Here is a 16,590-nt window from a genome sequence, read left to right on the forward strand (position 1 = left end):
TGCTCACTTGGGTCCTCCCTAGTCCCTTGGAGCTTTAGCCTCCCCATTAAATGGAGGCTGGGAGGCTGGGGGGGACTTCTGAGAGTCCTGGCCCTCCCACGGCTTTTTGGCTCTTTGCACACAATAAAAGTGCTAAGCCAATCACTGCCATGTTCCACCATCCCCTTTCTGGCAGAAAGTCTCTAACCCAGGCCAAGTTGCCTGTTGCCTGGTGGGGGGGGGGGGGGGTGGGGGGGGGGGGGGGGGGTGAAGTGTATTTCAGCAGAGTCATGCTTAGTGGGTGAAGGGCACCGGAAGGTGGTGGTCATGAGGGCTCTGCCCTCTTGCCCCATAGCCAGTTGGCACCTGGAGATGATGGCTGCTGAGTTAGGCCTCAGGGAAGACTCAGGCCATGATTTCAAGGACATTCGTGCTCTCACCAGATGGCACTTGGTATCTCTTCTCTGGGTGGATATCCCTACGGCTTGAGACAACAGGCTTCTTGCCAGCCTCTATTCCTCCTAGGCACCGCTCTGTGGGGGCATGCCACTCTCCTTGTCAAAAGCCTTCAGTGGCTCCCTAGTGCTGTATGAAATCAGGTCCACACGCCTTAGCCTGGCATTCGAGGCCCTGCAGAATCTGGCTCCTGGCCAGTGTTTACGCTCATCTGCTACCACTTTTCCCCTCTCCTCGTGATTTGGCTGTTTTCTGCTCCTAAAATGAGCCTGGGGCTCTCTTGGCTCTGCCATGCCTCAGCCCACAAGGCCCTTCCTCCCTTCTTTTTTTTCAAAGTAGGCTCCATGCCCAACATAGGGCTTGAACTCAAGACCCTGAGTTCAAGAGTCACATGCTCTACAGACTGAGAGCCAGCCAGGTGCCCCTCTCCCTTCTCTTATTATTCCCCCTCTTCAAGGGCCAGCTTGAAGCTGCCTGCTTCATGAAGCTTTCCTTCAGCCCCTTAACTGTGCCTGACACATAGTAAGTACTCAAAAAGGATCAGATGAGACAAAGTGTACATAATCTAACCTTGCTCGGAGCCTCTGTAGGACAGAGCTCAGATCTTTGCAGTGCTGCCTTTTATCCATTCATCTGACTGAGAGCACAGCCGGGGAGGGAGGGATAGATGTTCCCGCATCCAGCAGAGGGCCTGGCACACAGTAGGTGCTCAGCACACAACTGAAGGCTGATTTCATCTATTCTGAGATGAGAGCCTATAGTTTAAACAACTGAGTGGGTCCGGGCTTGAAAATTATATTCACCCGTCACCATCCATATTTATTGGTTCTGGGCCCTGGGGATGTGGCAGGTGAGCCATTCAGACCAAAGCATGGCCATACCCTCCCTCATGGAGCTGACTATAAAATGGTTTAATGAATGATCGCAGCGGCGTGGGGCACCAGACTTTGGTTGCCAGATCAAGCCCCAGGCCTGAAAAAACAGTACCAGTGGCTGCAAAATGGTCTCCCGGGGCCAGCTCTGGACCACAGGCACGTTTTGTGTTGTCCACACGGAGTTGTATAATCGAGCCAGTAGTTTTCAGCATAGGGTTTATTTATTTTGCGGCTGCATCTGGCCGTTGCCTAGTGTCTCTGAACACACTGCCGTCCCACCTGGCCACCCCCTCAACACGCCCCTGACCCCCTAGCTGCTTCCTTGGGTCTGGCCTGGCCCTGGAGGCATGGAAATGCGCTGCCAGGGGACCCCGGGCAGGTGGAAGCATTCCGCTCTGTTCATCCAACGGGGCTGGCAGTGCGGCGCGCACGCGTGCGAGAGAGACTCACGAAGGCCGGCTTCGTGTTTACAGCCCTCCAGCGCAGACCTTCGTGTTTCCACGGGGGCAGCTCGAGGCCGGAGCTGGGGAGATCCAGGCAGCCCCCACGCTGCTCCGCGAAGAGCCCGCGGCACACCCCTACGTCGGGCGGAGTCACGCACCTTCCCAGGCAGCCCCGCTGTTGTCAGCCTCTGCCGGGAGTTCCGGGCTGCGGGCTCCAGGCAGACGGCCGGCCGGCCGTTTGCCTCCTTGAATGCAAAAGAGTCAGCCTTCTGCAGAGAGGATCCGAGGGCAGCCCTAATCGGCCGCCGGAAGCCCTCGGTCTGAGACCTGGAATGTTTTCAGTGGATCACATTAGCTTGGCCGAGCCTGTGAGTGAAGTAAGTGGGTGATCGGTACCTATTCTTTAAGGCCCATCGCAGGATGCAGCGGTCCCCCACCCACCCGAGCCGTGGAGGGGCTCGTCGTTAGTGGGGAGGCCGAGAGGCGCGGGAGAAGTTTTCTTCCCCCTCCATCTCTTCCTTCCCTCTGACCCGCCTGCGGGTTGTTGCTACATCTTGGCCCTGTCCTGGGACATGGCAACAGCCATAATAATGGTAAACGCACAGCAGTGCTTCTCAGACTTGAAAGCTGTAGAGGTCACCTGAGAGCTTAAGATGCCCCTTCCCATGCAGGAGGACTCAGTTGAGGGCCTGAGTTGTGCATTTCTAACCAACTTCCGGCGGTGCTCTTGCTGCTGGTCTGCAGACCATGCTTTGAATAAAGGAGGTAAATCATAGCTCTTGGGTGCCCGCCCTACTTCCTCAACCAGCCCCTGTGCCTTGTGAGCATCGTCTCCCTAACCATCACAAGAGACACGATGATTTCCATTTTGCTTGTGAAAAGTCAAAGCCCCAGAAACCGCAGGTAACTTGCCCCCAAGGTCACACAGCTGGGAGGCCGCTGAGCCAGGCCAGGCCCTCTGGGCCAGAGCCACCTTGGAAAGGATGCTGGTGGGGAAGCCGTTTTCTACTGAACGGTGTCCACGGTCCAAAAGCCACAGGAGGCTTTTCAAGGCAGCCAAGTCGGATGTAAATCAGGGAGAACCCAGGGCCAGCCAAGCAGCGCTGACAGCAGGGCGGCCTGAGGCAGTGTGTCAGGATCAGGTCTGAAGTGGGTCTTGCTGCCTGGTGTGACGAGCCATCCGGGGATGCTCCCAGCTCCTGGAAGACCAGTGTGGGGCCTGCCGGAACCCAAGAAGGCTCCTTGTCAGTCTTACAGCCTTGTTATTTAGATGAATCCCAGGGTGGAGGGCTGGCCGGAAGCGTAGGCACTGGAAGGGCTGTGAGCTGGGACCTGGTGCGTCATTGTTTAAATACTGGTTCATCCTTGCAACTGGGGATCTGATGGAGGGGCTGAGGTTGCTGAGATCTTCTGCGTGGCTGGGGCTTTATTTTTGCACCCGGCACCTGCCCCAGGCGATTGGGAAGAGAACAGATTTGGAGTTTGGGTCCTCACAATGTGGTCACAGGATGCACGGTCACGTCATCACCTGGGAATTTGTAAGAAGGTAGAATCTTGAGCCTCACCCCAGACCTGCTGACTCAGACCCTGGGGGTGGGGCCCAGCACTCTGGTTTAACAAAGCCCTCAAGGCTTAACTCTGAGAACGGCTGATTTCTCCATCTCAGGCCAAATGCCCAGGAGTCAGGGAGGGTCAGTCCTACCCTTTGCTGCACATTCTTGGTAGCCAGAGTACCAGGGTTGCAGGGGGACTTCAGATTCATTTCATCTGTGCCCCACTTTTCTGATGACCTGAATGTAAAATAAAGGGGCATGCACAAAGTTATACAGCACATCTGAGACAGGGCGTAGGCCGGGATTCTTAGAGTTACAAGTTGCAGAAATCACTTGAAACTAACTTGAAGAATAAGGAAGAGGAGGAGGAGGAGGAGAGGAAGAAGAAGAAGAAGAAGAAGAAGAAGAAGAAGAAGAAGAAGAAGAAAGAAAGAATGTAAAGAAAAAGAAGAAAGAATATAAAGAAGAAAAGAAGAGGAAGAAGAATGTAAAGAAGAAAGAATGTAGAGGAGGAGGAGGAGAAGGAGAAGAAGAAAGAATGTAAAAGAGAAAGAACATTTACTGACTCTTAATTGAAAACCCCGGGTCATACTTCAGGCATGGCGGGCGGGATCCAGGTCTTTGGACCTCCGTTTCTTTCTCTCCATTCCTAGGCTTCTGTGTTGGCTTCATTCTCCTTGGGCTACCCTCAACTGCATAGGATACCTTCTGTCCCAGCATAGCCGTCTCAGCCTAGAAAGAGCCTTTTTCCACCCCCTCTTTTTTTAAGAGAGTGTGGGAGGAGGGGAAAGGGGCAGAGGAAGAGAAAGAAATCTTAAGCAGGCTCCATACTCAGCATGGAGTCTGATGCCGGGCTTGATCCCTCAACCCTGGGATCATGACCTGAGCTGAAATCAAGAGTCAGACACTCAACTGAATGAGCCACCCAGGGGCCCCGAAAGAGCCTTCTTTTTTCACGATATTTTTAGCACAAGCCCCTGTCATCACTCTCATTGTCCACGCTTGGTCAAGCCCTTATCCTTGAGCCAGTTGTCACGGCCTCTCTGGTTGGCTAGGCCTGGCTCACATGCCCACCCAGAGCCCTATGGGCTGAGAGTAGGTGTGCATGGTTCTCCAGGTGGAAGAGATGTGAGGCTGTCGCCAGAAGAAGGGCCACGGGTGCCAGGAGGCTGTCCCCACAGGAACTTAGTGCCACTCTTTTCCTCCTCCTCCTGAGCTGGGCTGCCCTCACGCAACTGCAATGGTCTCACACCAGATAGAATTATACCCCTTCTTCTGGTTCCCTTAATATTATGCTTATAACTGTGCGTTAAACATGCTTCTTCATCTTTCCCCCTTTCCCTCTTCCCTTGCTGTCAGGATGGCAGGTTACATGCGCCACAGCACCTACACCTGTGGTAGGCATCACTAATCTACCCCAGCCTTCGCGATGCCATGGGAAGCCTCCGAGGCATTGTGTCACATGTTGGCCCTTTCTGTGGGGTTCTGGGCTCCAGGACAGCGGGGACCTCAGCTGTCTTGCCCATTGCTGTGTTCCCAGCGCCTAAAGCAGTGCCTGGCCCATAGTAGGTGCCCCATGATTTTTAAAAATGTATTTTATTTTTAAGTAATCTCTATACACGACATGGGGCTCGAACTTACAACCCAGAGATCAAGAGTTGCATGCTCTACCGACTGAGGCAGCCAGGGACCCCTTAATAAATTATTGACTGAATATTCTTACCCCACAGGGCCTTGAACACAGTGGGCACCCACGTGAGCCCATGGGGGCCCTGACGTAGCAATGAAGTTGTGTAATTTGGGGGACCGGGAACTCCATAGACTGCTGGGGCCATGTTTCTGTCAGGAAGGGGCTCCAAGGGCAGGGCCTGAGGCATGGTGAGGAAAGACTTGCCCACCCTGCGGCCTCTTCTGCCCTCCCACCATCCCCCCTTTCCTTCTCTACCCTTCATTTACATGTTCACTGAAATGTGAGATCTTAGTTGATAAGAAGCCATTTCCTGGTTTTCTGCATTTTTATATTCTAGGAAACCAGGGAGCTTTCCAGCACTGCTCTGCTGGTAGAGTGAGAGGGAGAGGTGATCCTCCCCCATTTGCATTTTTCCCTAAGCTGAGTTCCAAAGAACAGGAGGTGTTCTATTAAAAAAAAAAAAAAAAAAAAAGCCTTCTGGGGTCAATCACATTTGGGGACTGTTTGGCTCAGCGAAGTTCAGATTTCCTTGGCACCATGATTCTCAGAGTCTCTAGCCAGTCGATGAGTTACCGTATTCTCCCAAGAATCTGGGGCCCCCAGGGCCTCCTCAGCCCCTCTGTCTTGCCTTATCACGTCTCTGTGCTCACAGGGAACAGCCATTCACAGAGCTGGGCCCATGGCTAGGCCCGGGGCTCCCAGGGATGTAGGCTGCTGGGTAGGGACAGGGCCCCAGTGGCTCTTGCTGCTGACAGTTTGAAGGGCCCTGCATCCTGGAGATGTGTGTGTGTGTGTGTGTGTGTGTGTGTGTGTGTGAGAGAGAGAGAGAGAGAGAGAGAGAGAGAGAGAGAGAGAGCGAGCATGTGCGTGTATGCATGAGTGTCTGAGCCCCTGATTTTCCCAGCCCTGGCCCCACTGGTGTTGATCTGGCCCCTCCCAGCATGTTTGAGTTGGTCACACATGGAAGAAGGCTCTGGGTGTCATGTAAGCCACAACCTGACCAGATCTTCTCTTCTTTCCTTCTTTGCTTCCTCTCGTAATAGGTCCAGAACAACAGCCCTTTCCGAGGAGCCTCCAAAACGTAAGTGGCCTTTGACCTTCTCATGGCATTGGTGTCTCACCGACATGGGGCACTCAGGATCTCAGTGTCTTCTCCGGGCTCTAGGAGAAGGAAACAGAACCCCTAGGGCTCCAGGACCTCGTCCACGCGTCACCTCCGGGCTGTGGGTTTATGGCCCAGGTTGGCCGCCTGCATGCCTACTGTGCCAGGGAGGTAGCCCTACAAATGCTGAGCACTGATTTTGGAGTCTGGCCTGGACCCCATTACTGGCTCTGCCAGCGAGTGGTAATGGGGAATTGTGAGGATTGGGGTCGGGCACATGTAAAAGGGTGAGATGCTTGGCTCCCAGCACAGCTAGGATGCTCCAGGACTTGGGGCTGGTGTCCCGACTGTCTCTTCATTAAACTTTTTATTTTTATAAAATTGGAAACCCTCAGAAAAGTTGCAAGGATAATACGGTGACCTCCTGTATACCTTTCACTTAGATTTTCCCATTGTTAACATTTGCTATGTTTGCTTCATCTCTCTCTATATGCTATAAAAATAGTCACGTTAATATTCTTTTTTTTTTTTATTTGCTGACTCATTAGGAAATAAATTGCAGGCATGATGCCCCTTTACCCCTAATACTTCATATGTATTTCGTAAGAGCAAGGCCACTCATTCTCTTATATAAGCACATGCAATTATCAACCCCAGGACATTTAACATTGACACAATTCTGTTATCTAATCTACAGACCTTAATGACATTTTGCTGACTGTCTCATATTTACAGAAGCTGCCCCCCCCCACGCCCCCCCGCCCCCCGTCCCAGTTCAGGATCACAGTGTTTTTAAAAGGGGTTTAATGGGGCAGGAACCTGACTTTCCTGCAGATGACTTCTTTACCTTGGTTTAAAACATCCTTACTATTGGGGCTTTCAAAGCTTTTTCATTATGACATTCAGTAAGAAATAGATTTACAGCAGGATGCCACTGAGCTCCCATGTACACACACAGATGAAAGTGAAACCAGCCTCATGGATAACTCACATCCTCACCCTCTTTAGGGCTCTGTTGTATTCCGTTCTCTTTTATAAAAATGATAGTCCTGACCCTTTAAGTTGATTTCATGGCCCATTGGTAGACTCTGCTCTGGAATTTGAACACCCTGGCTTCTTGGGCAGAAATTTCTCTTGGGGGTGGAAGGGGGGGAGGGGAGGAAGGTAGTGCCCTGGCCAAGCTCCCACTGGTCCCGAGTTGGAGTTTGGTAGATTTGGGGTCCCCTAGGAAGCCAGGACTAGGAGAAAGATCCTGAGGACCCTGGCCCACCGCTGCCCATGGTAGACCTTATTCCATCCCTGTAATCCACTCCCTACCCCCCGCTAGGCCACCTCACCTTCTGGAGACTTGTTCTTTATGCTGTGACATCAGACATGGAAAATCAGGCAGGTGTATCTCTGGGGGCTCAGGACACCTCCCTGGCCAGCTGCTGAGTGGGAATGGAAACGTTCCCATCCATGTCAGCCTCCAGAGTCATTGCCATATTTGTCACAAACGTCAATAAGAATTATCGTGAACATTTATTGAACTCTTTAACAGCATGCTCGATATGGCATCGAGAGGTTTAATGCATAGGAGCTCATTTTATCCTACAACGGTCTTAGGATGTGGATGTTGTTGTTCTTTTTGTAAAAATGACAGATACATTTGCTGAACATTTACTCTGTATCAGGTACTGCTAGGCACTTTATAGACTCCTGCAGTCTTCAAAGTAACCCTCATGAGTTAGATAATTAGCTCCATTGTACAGATGCAGAAACTGAGGTGCAGAGAGGTGAATTGACTCCCCCCCCCAAGGTCACACAGCTAGGAAGGATTTGAACCCCAGGTTTTTGACCCCGGTATCCACACCATCCAGCACTTCTCTCCCCTCCCACTGGGCTTGAAGCCGACTCCCAGTCTGGTCCCTTCCCAAGGCCTTGCACTGGTTAATGAGTAGCCTCGGGGCAGCCTGGAAGCCAGATGCCTGTGGCTACAAAGCTGGAGTTTGAGTTCTGCTTCCAGATAAAGAGTCTTGTGCAAGGGGCCCAGCCCCCATCTGGTCTGGTGGCTTTATAGGCAACAAAGGGTCACCGTTCCTCTCCTCCAAGGTTTGCTGATCCATCCACACTTGGTGGGAACCCATTTCACAGGAGAGCCAGTGGAGGCTGAGAAGCGGGTTTGCTCTCGGGTCTGTGTGACGCCTCCTCCACGCTGCCCTCTAAGTTTTCTCTTTATGGAAGGGCTCGTTGGCCATCTGACATGGCAGGCAGCAGGATCTGGAGGGAGGGTGTTGTCAGGGAACAGAAACTGTCATCTCTGAAGCTGGAGCCCCACCTGGCACGAAGGTGTGTGGCTCTCCTCCCTGAGGCCTCCAGGTTCCCATCTGAGGACGGGTGATAATCACTACTCACTAGCCCCTCACGGGGTGTGCACGGCTGGGAGATGATTGAGGTATGGAGGATTTTCAGTTGTTCAGCAGACTGAGTTATTAAGGAGCCGGCCAAAAAAAATCATTCCTGACAGGCACCACCCATCTGGTGGAAAGTCCGTGGAGCTGGAGAGTCAGATAGTCCTGGATCCAAATCCTGTCTCGGTCCTTTGCCAGCTGTGTGACCTCGGGAGGGGAGTCCCTGAACTCCTCAGAGCCTCAGCTTCCCCACCTGTAAAGTGGAGCAATAAATGCCCCCAAGAGGATTGGAAAGACAGGCAGCCTTTCCTGTGATGACCCCTTTGTCGTCACAGTGGAGGTTTGAAGTCAACAGGCCTAACAGTCAGTCCCAAGCACCCTAGTACATGTTCTAATTTCAGCTCCCTGGACAGATCCCCAGGAGCCACCCGCCCTTAACCTGCCTCAGCTGAAAATCCGATCCACCCTTGGGGTGTCTGTGGTAACCTTAGCCGGAGGGGAATCCTCTCTGGGCTTGCTGTAAGAATTCCCAGAGGGCTTTCTCCCTCACCCTGTCCCCTCCCCCCCCACCCCTCCAGGTTGTAAACTCCAGCAGACCTGTGACCCCTCATCACCCCCTCCCTGGAGGGGCTCAGGCAGTGAGAAAATGGTATTCACTGTTTGTCCTGATTATAAAAGTGACACATTTTTAAAAAGTTGAGATATATGTGACATACAACATTCTGTAAGGTTTTTTTTTTTTTTTTTTGAATGTTTATTTGTTTTGAGAGAGAGAGAGAGACACAGAGCATGAGCTAGGGAGGGGCAGAGGAAGGGAGGGAGACACAGAATCCTAAACAGGCTCCAGGCTCTGAGCTGTCAGCACAGAGCCAGACACGGGGCTTGAACGCACAAACCGTGAGATCATGACCTGAGCCGAAATCGGACTTAACCAGATGAGCCACCCAGGTGCCCCACAACATTCTATAAGTTTTAAGGTGTTAAAACGTTTTGATTTGATACATTTATACTGCAACATGTTTGTCACTTTACATTAGCCATTCTATTGGGCCACATAATTATCATTTCTTCTAGGAGAGAGAGAGAAGGCACATGAGCAGGGCTGAGGGGCAGAGGGAGAGAGAGAATCTTGTTTATTTTATTTTTTAATTTAATTTAATTTAATTTTATTTTATTTTATTTTATTTTATTTTATCTTTTACTTTAAGAGAGAGCACATACAGGAGCGGGGGAGAGGAGCAGAGAGAGAGAGAATCTTTTTTTTTCTTTTGAGAGAGCAAGGGTGAGTGGGGGAAGGGCAGAGAGAGGGGGGGGGACAGAAGTTCTGAAGCAGCCTCTGCACTGACAGTGGTGAGCCCGATGCGGGGCTCGAACTCAGAAACCATGAGTTCATGACTTTAGCGGGAGTTGGATGTTTAACCGACTGAGCCACCCAGGTGACCCAAATTTTTAAAAAAAAATTTTTTTTTTCAACGTTTATTTATTTTTGGGACAGAGAGAGACAGAGCATGAATGGGGGAGGGGCAGAGAGAGAGGGAGACACAGAATCGGAAACAGGCTCCAGGCTCTGAGCCATCAGCCCAGAGCCTGACGCGGGGCTCGAACTCACAGACCGCGAGATCGTGACCTGGCTGAAGTCGGACGCTTAACCGACTGCGCCACCCAGGCGCCCCTCAAATTTTTGTTTTTATTTTAATTTTTAAAATTTTTTTGAGAGACTGAAAAAGACAGACTGTGAGCAAGGGAGGGGCAGAGAGAGAGGGAGACACAGAATCTGAAGCAGGCTCCAGGCTCCGAGCCATCAGCACAGAGCCCGATGCGGGGCTTGAACCCATGAACCGTGAGATCATGACCTGAGCCGAAGCAGGACGCTCAACACTCTGAGCCACCCACGTGCCCCACCCCCCTTTTTTTTCTATTTTAGAGAGAGAGCACACACGGGCGCATGCTCGAGCTTGTGAGCAGGGGTGAGGGGCAGAAGGGGAGAGAGACAACCTTACGCAAGCTTCACACCCAGCAGGGGGCGTGACTCTGGGGCTCAATCTCAAGTCCTTGAGCTGAAATCAGGAGTAGACCCACTGAGCCCACTGAGCCACCCAGGCGCCTCAGTAATGTATTTTTAATACAGAAAATTTGGAGAGCACAGAGGAGTCAAAAGAAGAAAATGTAATTTATCTCTGTTCCCGCCGTCCAAACATAACCATCTAACAGTGCATTTATAAACGTGTGGGTAAATATACATTATTTAAATGTTTCCTTTTCAAGTTGAATTCACAGTGTAGCAATGTTTGGGAGCCAACTTCTCGCCCCCACCCCTTAACATATTTCTAAGCGTTTTTCTGGGTCTTTGGTCTTCTAAGTCAGGGTCAGCAGGGTTTTTTTTCAAAGGGTTAGATCGGATGTATTTTGGGCTTCGGGGCCATGTGTTTTGCCTCCACTGATCTCAGTGGAGTTTGTCCTGCCTCTGCGGTTGTAGCCAGAATGCAGTCTTAGACTATATGCAAATGAGCAGGTGTAGTTCTATGCTAATAAAACTTTATTTACAAAAAATAACCTGCTAGATTTGGCCCAGGAGCTGAGGTTTGCTGACCCCCCCCCCTTTCTTAATTTGTTCTGATTTGTTTGAGGAAACCATCATTTATTTAATTAATCCCCTAGTGATGAGAGATTGGCCGTTTGTAGTTTCTCTTTCATGTAAACCACTCTGCTGTGAACATCTTTTTTTTTCTTTCTATTTTTAATTGTGGTAAAATATACATAACATAAAATTAACCATCTTAACCATTTTTACGTCTGCAGTATAGTAGTGTTCAGTATATTCACATTGTTGGGCAACCAATCTCTAGAACTGTTTTCATCTTGCCAAACCGAAGGCAGTGAACATCTCTGAGTGGGCATCTTTACACATTGGTCTGTTTCAGAAAATTGGAATTGCTATCCGAAGCTGGGGGTGCATTTTTACAGTGCTGGGCACATGTTGCCGCATCATTGATGCTGAGAGATTGCCCCAATTTAAGCTTTTGCGACAGCGTAGAGGCATCAAGAGGGAGCGGTTCCCCCTCCCTGGGGAGCCGCTGCCTTCAGGCCTTTAGGGAGCAGTGGATTTAAAACAACTCATCCCAGAGAAACAGCTTCAGCGTGTGAGCCTTCCTCTGTTGGGGAAGAAAAGAAAAATTCAATAAACAAGGTATGCTATGAATACTGGACCAGACTCAGAGGTTGATCAATATACCCTTTAGAGAGAGGGGAGGTATGGGGCTCCTGGGTGGCCCAGTCGGCTAAGTGTCCGACTTCAGCTCAGGTCACAATCTCGCAGTTCGTGGGTTCGAGCCCCGCGTCGGGCTCTGTACTGACAGCTCAGAGCCTGGAGCCTGTTTCAGATTCTGTGTCTCCCTTTCTCTCTGACCCACCCGTTCATGCTCTATCTCTCTGTGTCTCAAAAATAAATAAACGTTAAAAAAAAATTTTTTTTTTTTTAAAAAGAGAGAGGGGAGGTGTGGTTAAGACCTCAGTTCAGGTGTCCAGTGACTCTGGGTGTAAATGCAATTTGGCCTCGACCTTGCAGTGTGACCCAGGGCATGTCACTTAACCTCTCTGGGGCCTAGAGTCCTCTCAAAATAGACCTGATGTAGAATGATGTAGAGGCTCTCCTCTCTGGTTGGAAGATCACGGAAGAGAAACTATGAAAGTTCTTAGCACAGTGACTGCACATAGACATATACAGGCAATAATAGTATGTGCAGCCCTTTGCTGTTCTCAGAAAGGTTTTCCATCTGTAATACTTGCATTATTTTATAGCGTAGTTATTACTGTCCCCGTGTAACAGGTGAGAAATTTGAGGCTCAAGAAGGCAATGGCCACCTCGAGGTCAGCCATGTGTCAGGACAGGGAGCCACGTCTTAGGCTTATAGTCGGTCCCACACAGCAGCTGCTGGGAGCTGGGGCCTCTGGACCACCAGGGCGAGCAGGAGCCTCCTCTTTGGGCCTCACCTATGCTGGGAAAGCTTGGGCCTCAGGTGGAGGGAGAGAGGATTCCTTGGTTTATTTCCCTGTCTTGGCTCTTAGCACCAACTGGGGTCAGATGAGGGTTTTTTCAAGGAGAGATGTTATGATTCTAACATGTGGGGATTTTCCCCCCCACACCGCCGAGTGATTCTCCAGCACTTGCTGGAGGTCCTGCCTTTAAACTGGCTTCTGACACTATCTCCCTGGAGACGGCTTCAGATTCTGCAGGTTAATGATTCAGTCCTCCCAGGCCGCCTCCTGCCCCCACTCCCACCTATACCTGTGCTTTTGACCAACTGGCTATAAATCGGAGGTTCCTACAACCTCCTCCTTGGGTTTGATTAATTCGCTCGCAGAACCCAGAGAAACATTTTATTTACCAGATTAGCGGCCTGTTTATTAAAGGACATAACTCAGCAACAGCCAAACAGGCACATGGAAGAGACGCGTGGGGCAGTATCTGGGGCAGGGGCGCCGAGTTTCCATGCTCTCTCCAGTGCCTCTCTCCCCAACCCTCCATGTGTTCACCAGTCTGGAAGCTCTCCGAACCCCGTCCTTTTAAATTTTTATGGAGGCTTCAAAAAATAAAACAAAATAAAATAAAAATAAATTTTTATGGAGGCTCCATTACTTAAGCGCGATGGATTAAATCATTGGCCGTTTGGTGATTGAACTCTATCTCCAGCCCCTATCCTTTCCGTGGAGGTCAGGGGGTGGGGACTGAAACTTCCAACCCCCTCGTCCCTCCTTGGATTCTCCTAGCAACCAGCCCCCATCCTTAGGTACTTTCTAGAATCACTCGTTAACATAACAAAAGACACCTTTATCACTTTCCTCACTTGGGAAATTACAAGGATTTTAGGAGCTCTGCCAGCTTTGGGGGGGCAAGACCAAATATATATACTTATTAAAAATCTCAGTATCACAGTTTTTTGTTTGTTTTTTCCAGAAACTGGCAGGGCATTTCAGAGAGCAGAGCTGCCCGCCGACGTGAAACCTGAGTGGGGTTTCTGGGAGGTATTCCCATTTGTTAGTCTGTTCTCAGCCTGCAGATAAGAAGTCCAGAAACCCAGGCTCCCAAAAGCAGGAGCCTCCTGGATTCCTAAGGCTGCAGACAGCCTCGGGTTGGGAGGGGCTGGCTCCCTGAGGCACCCCTGAAGGAGGGTACCCTGAGTCAGTATTCAGACCCAGCCTCCCAAAGGGTTCCCCGTGGCACCACCTTTATCTACCCATGTCCCCGCCAACTTGCTGGGGGACCTTGGACGAGTCACTTGCCTTCTCTGGGCCCTCTTCTTCCTCATGCGTAGAACAAGGGTCCAGAATCATTTTCCCGGGGAGCTCGTGGGATAGCAGTGCCCAGCTTTGGACATGAATCTCAGCTCTGTCATTTAGGAGCCAGTGCCTACTGTGATGGTCTCCTTCCCTAGGCTGGGTGATCTCTATAAAGCAGACATCGGTGCTCATGCCCCGTAGGGTCTACCGCGTGCTTAAGGGCTGGCCCCTACCCCCAGCCTGGCAGCTTGGTGGCACACCGTCTGTAGTGGCTTTTGCATAATAGGTTTTTCACCCCTATGCCTATGCCTTCATCCCTAGGAGTAGCCAGAGGCAGAGTTTGTTGGTTTTTTTTTTTAATACTTATTTTTTTGAGAGGTGGGGCAGACGCTTGAGTCGGGGAGGGGCGGAGAGGGGGACACAGAGGATCTGAAGCAGGCTCTGCACTGACAGCAGAGAGCCCGATGCTCAACTCAGGAACCATGAGATCATGACCTGAGCTGAAGTCTGACTCTTAACCCACCGAGCCCCCCCAGGGTCCCCCTGCCGGAGGCAGTTTTGAATGGCTCCTCTGCTCCTCATCCCAGCCCAGCTTAGCTCCCCCATGACGTTGCACACGTGTTCTCTGACCCCCAGATTTCTCCACATTCCTTTCATCACCCCTGAGCTCTTGCTCTGTGGGCCCCATCTGCTCTGCTGTGTTGTGACCAGGCCATGCCTCCCTCCCTACCTCTTGCCACAGTGAGGGGGTCATCGTTCTGATTTATGTTTTCAGGTCGAGTTCTCCTGTGGCCTTCTGTTTGATTCCTTCCTAGTCTTTTCTTGGTTTCCTGCCTGTCCCAACCGTGTCCCCAGCATGAGAGCTTTCCTTGTTTTTTTTTTTTTTTAATTTTAATTTTAATTTTTTTTTTTTTTTAGAGGGGGGGTGTGCAATGGGGGGGGGGTAGAGGGAGGGAGGGAGAGAATCTTTTTTTTTTAATTTTTTTTTTTTAACGTTTATTTATTTTTGAGACAGAGAGAGAGACAGAGCATGAACGGGGGAGGGTCAGAGAGAGGGATACACAGAATCTGAAACAGGCTCTAGGCTCTGAGCTGTCAGCACAGAGCCCGAATGGGGCTCGAACTCACGGATCGCGAGATCATGACCTGAGCCAAAGTCGGCCGCTCAACCGACTGAGACACCCAGGAGCCCCTTTTTTTAAGTTTATTTATTTTGAGAGAGAGTAGGGGAGGGGGAGAGAGAGAATCCCAAGCAGGCTCCATGCTCATAGTGCAGAGCCTGACATGGGGCTCAAACCTACCAACCTCGAGATCATGACCTGAGCTAAAATCAAGTCAGATGCTCAATGGACTGACCCATCCAGGCACCCCATGAGAGCTTTCTCTTGTCTATTAAGTTGCTGAGGCCGAGAGAGAAATCATGCTTGTTTGTTTTTAATTTTTTTTAATATTTATTTTTGAGAGGGAAAGAGACAGATCACGAGCATGGTGGGGGGAGGGGGGCGGTGCAGAGAGAGGGGACACAGAATCCGAAGCAGACTCCAGGCTCTGAGCTGTCAGCACAGAGCCCGATGCGGGGCCCGAACCCACAAACCATGAGATCATGACCTGACCCAAAGTCGGACGCTCAACCAACTGAGCCACAGAGCCGCCCCCCCCCCCCCGCCCCGCCCAAGGCCATGTTTTAATAAGGACTGTAAGGCTGGCTCCTGATCTGTGGGAAGGATGCCATGATCAATTAGGAATGTCTGTCGGGAGATCAGGATAGGTGGATGTGGTATTCAGGGCATCTGTGAGGTAAGGACTGTAGGACATCTTTGGGATCAGACACCTGCCCTAGAAAAACTATGGAAACAGGGAAGAGGTGAGAGGAGCAGGTACCAGGTGAGAAGCTTCCTCTGAGTGGGAAGAAAGAAAGCAACATTCCTGTGGGAGGATGTGACCCTTACAGTCCCAGGGTATTTCATTTGTACTCGGGTTGAAGTTTTCAGTCCAGACGGCCCAAGTATTTGATCCCTTTTATTTCCTGGGTGTCACATTTTATGCTGGATTCCGGGGGCAGGGAGGAGGGTGGTGGTGATAACAGGGATCCCTCCAGACACTCTGAATAAGGTTGCTAGATAAAATACTGGGCGTCCAGTTGAAGTAGAAATTCAGATATACAGTGAGTCATGTTCTTAGCGAAGGATGTCCTCTCTGCGGTCTCTGTCCACCCGGCCGTCTTACCCCTGCAACGTCATTGATTCAGGCTGTTCCGGCAAACCGGGTTGAACCGCGTCTTGAAGTTGCGGACGGTCCCCGTGAGCTGGTTGCAGCTGCTCTCGCCCCAGCCCTGGCCCCCTTGGCGGTGAGTCTCTGAGACGTTGCTGCCTTGGGCACCTGCGTCCTCATCCAGGCACCCGAAGGGTCAGCCCGGTGGACTTACGAGGTCTGGTTTTGACGTGGAGATGCTTACTGGGCCCCAGTGACACCCCAGAACTTTACAGTCGTTTCTTCATCTGAGCCATGAGACCTGTGTCAAAGTCCTGATGTTCTCTGTTTCACGGGTGGAAAAGCCGGGGTTGGAGGGGTGCCTGGGGATGTTGCTGCAGCCACACAGACAGAGTAGGAGACAGGAATGGTGCACTTCTAGTCCAGGCCCGGGCTGCCCGCCCTGCCCTCCTTCCACAAGGTGCTGCCCAGTGGGAGCCTGCTGCTCTCTTCTGGACTATTCCCTCCAGACCTTCTCCTGTCCTGTGAGGATCTCATAGCTGAATGAGTAGAGTCACTTACTTAGGATTCATCTGTTCATTCACATGGTGAGCATTCGTGGAACACCTGCTGTA

At 51.0% G+C, this 16,590-nt stretch overlaps 1 protein-coding gene across 3 annotated transcripts in view; it reads left to right on the top strand.

The window, feature by feature from the left end:
• The window catches only part of SLC6A6 (solute carrier family 6 member 6), an 88,233-nt gene that overhangs the window by 6,979 nt on the left and 64,664 nt on the right, over positions 1–16,590 (top strand). For all 3 annotated transcript variants that reach the window (XM_040491880.1, XM_040491883.1, XM_040491881.1), the window contains exon 2: positions 6,040–6,077. The gene's annotated coding sequence lies outside the window, so the exon portion shown is untranslated. The remainder of the gene's footprint in view (positions 1–6,039; positions 6,078–16,590) is intronic.

The sequence above is a fragment of the Herpailurus yagouaroundi genome, unplaced genomic scaffold (genome assembly GCF_014898765.1).
Source record: "Herpailurus yagouaroundi ecotype Mexico unplaced genomic scaffold, PumYag 183, whole genome shotgun sequence".
Taxonomy (NCBI): Eukaryota; Metazoa; Chordata; class Mammalia; order Carnivora; family Felidae; genus Herpailurus; species Herpailurus yagouaroundi.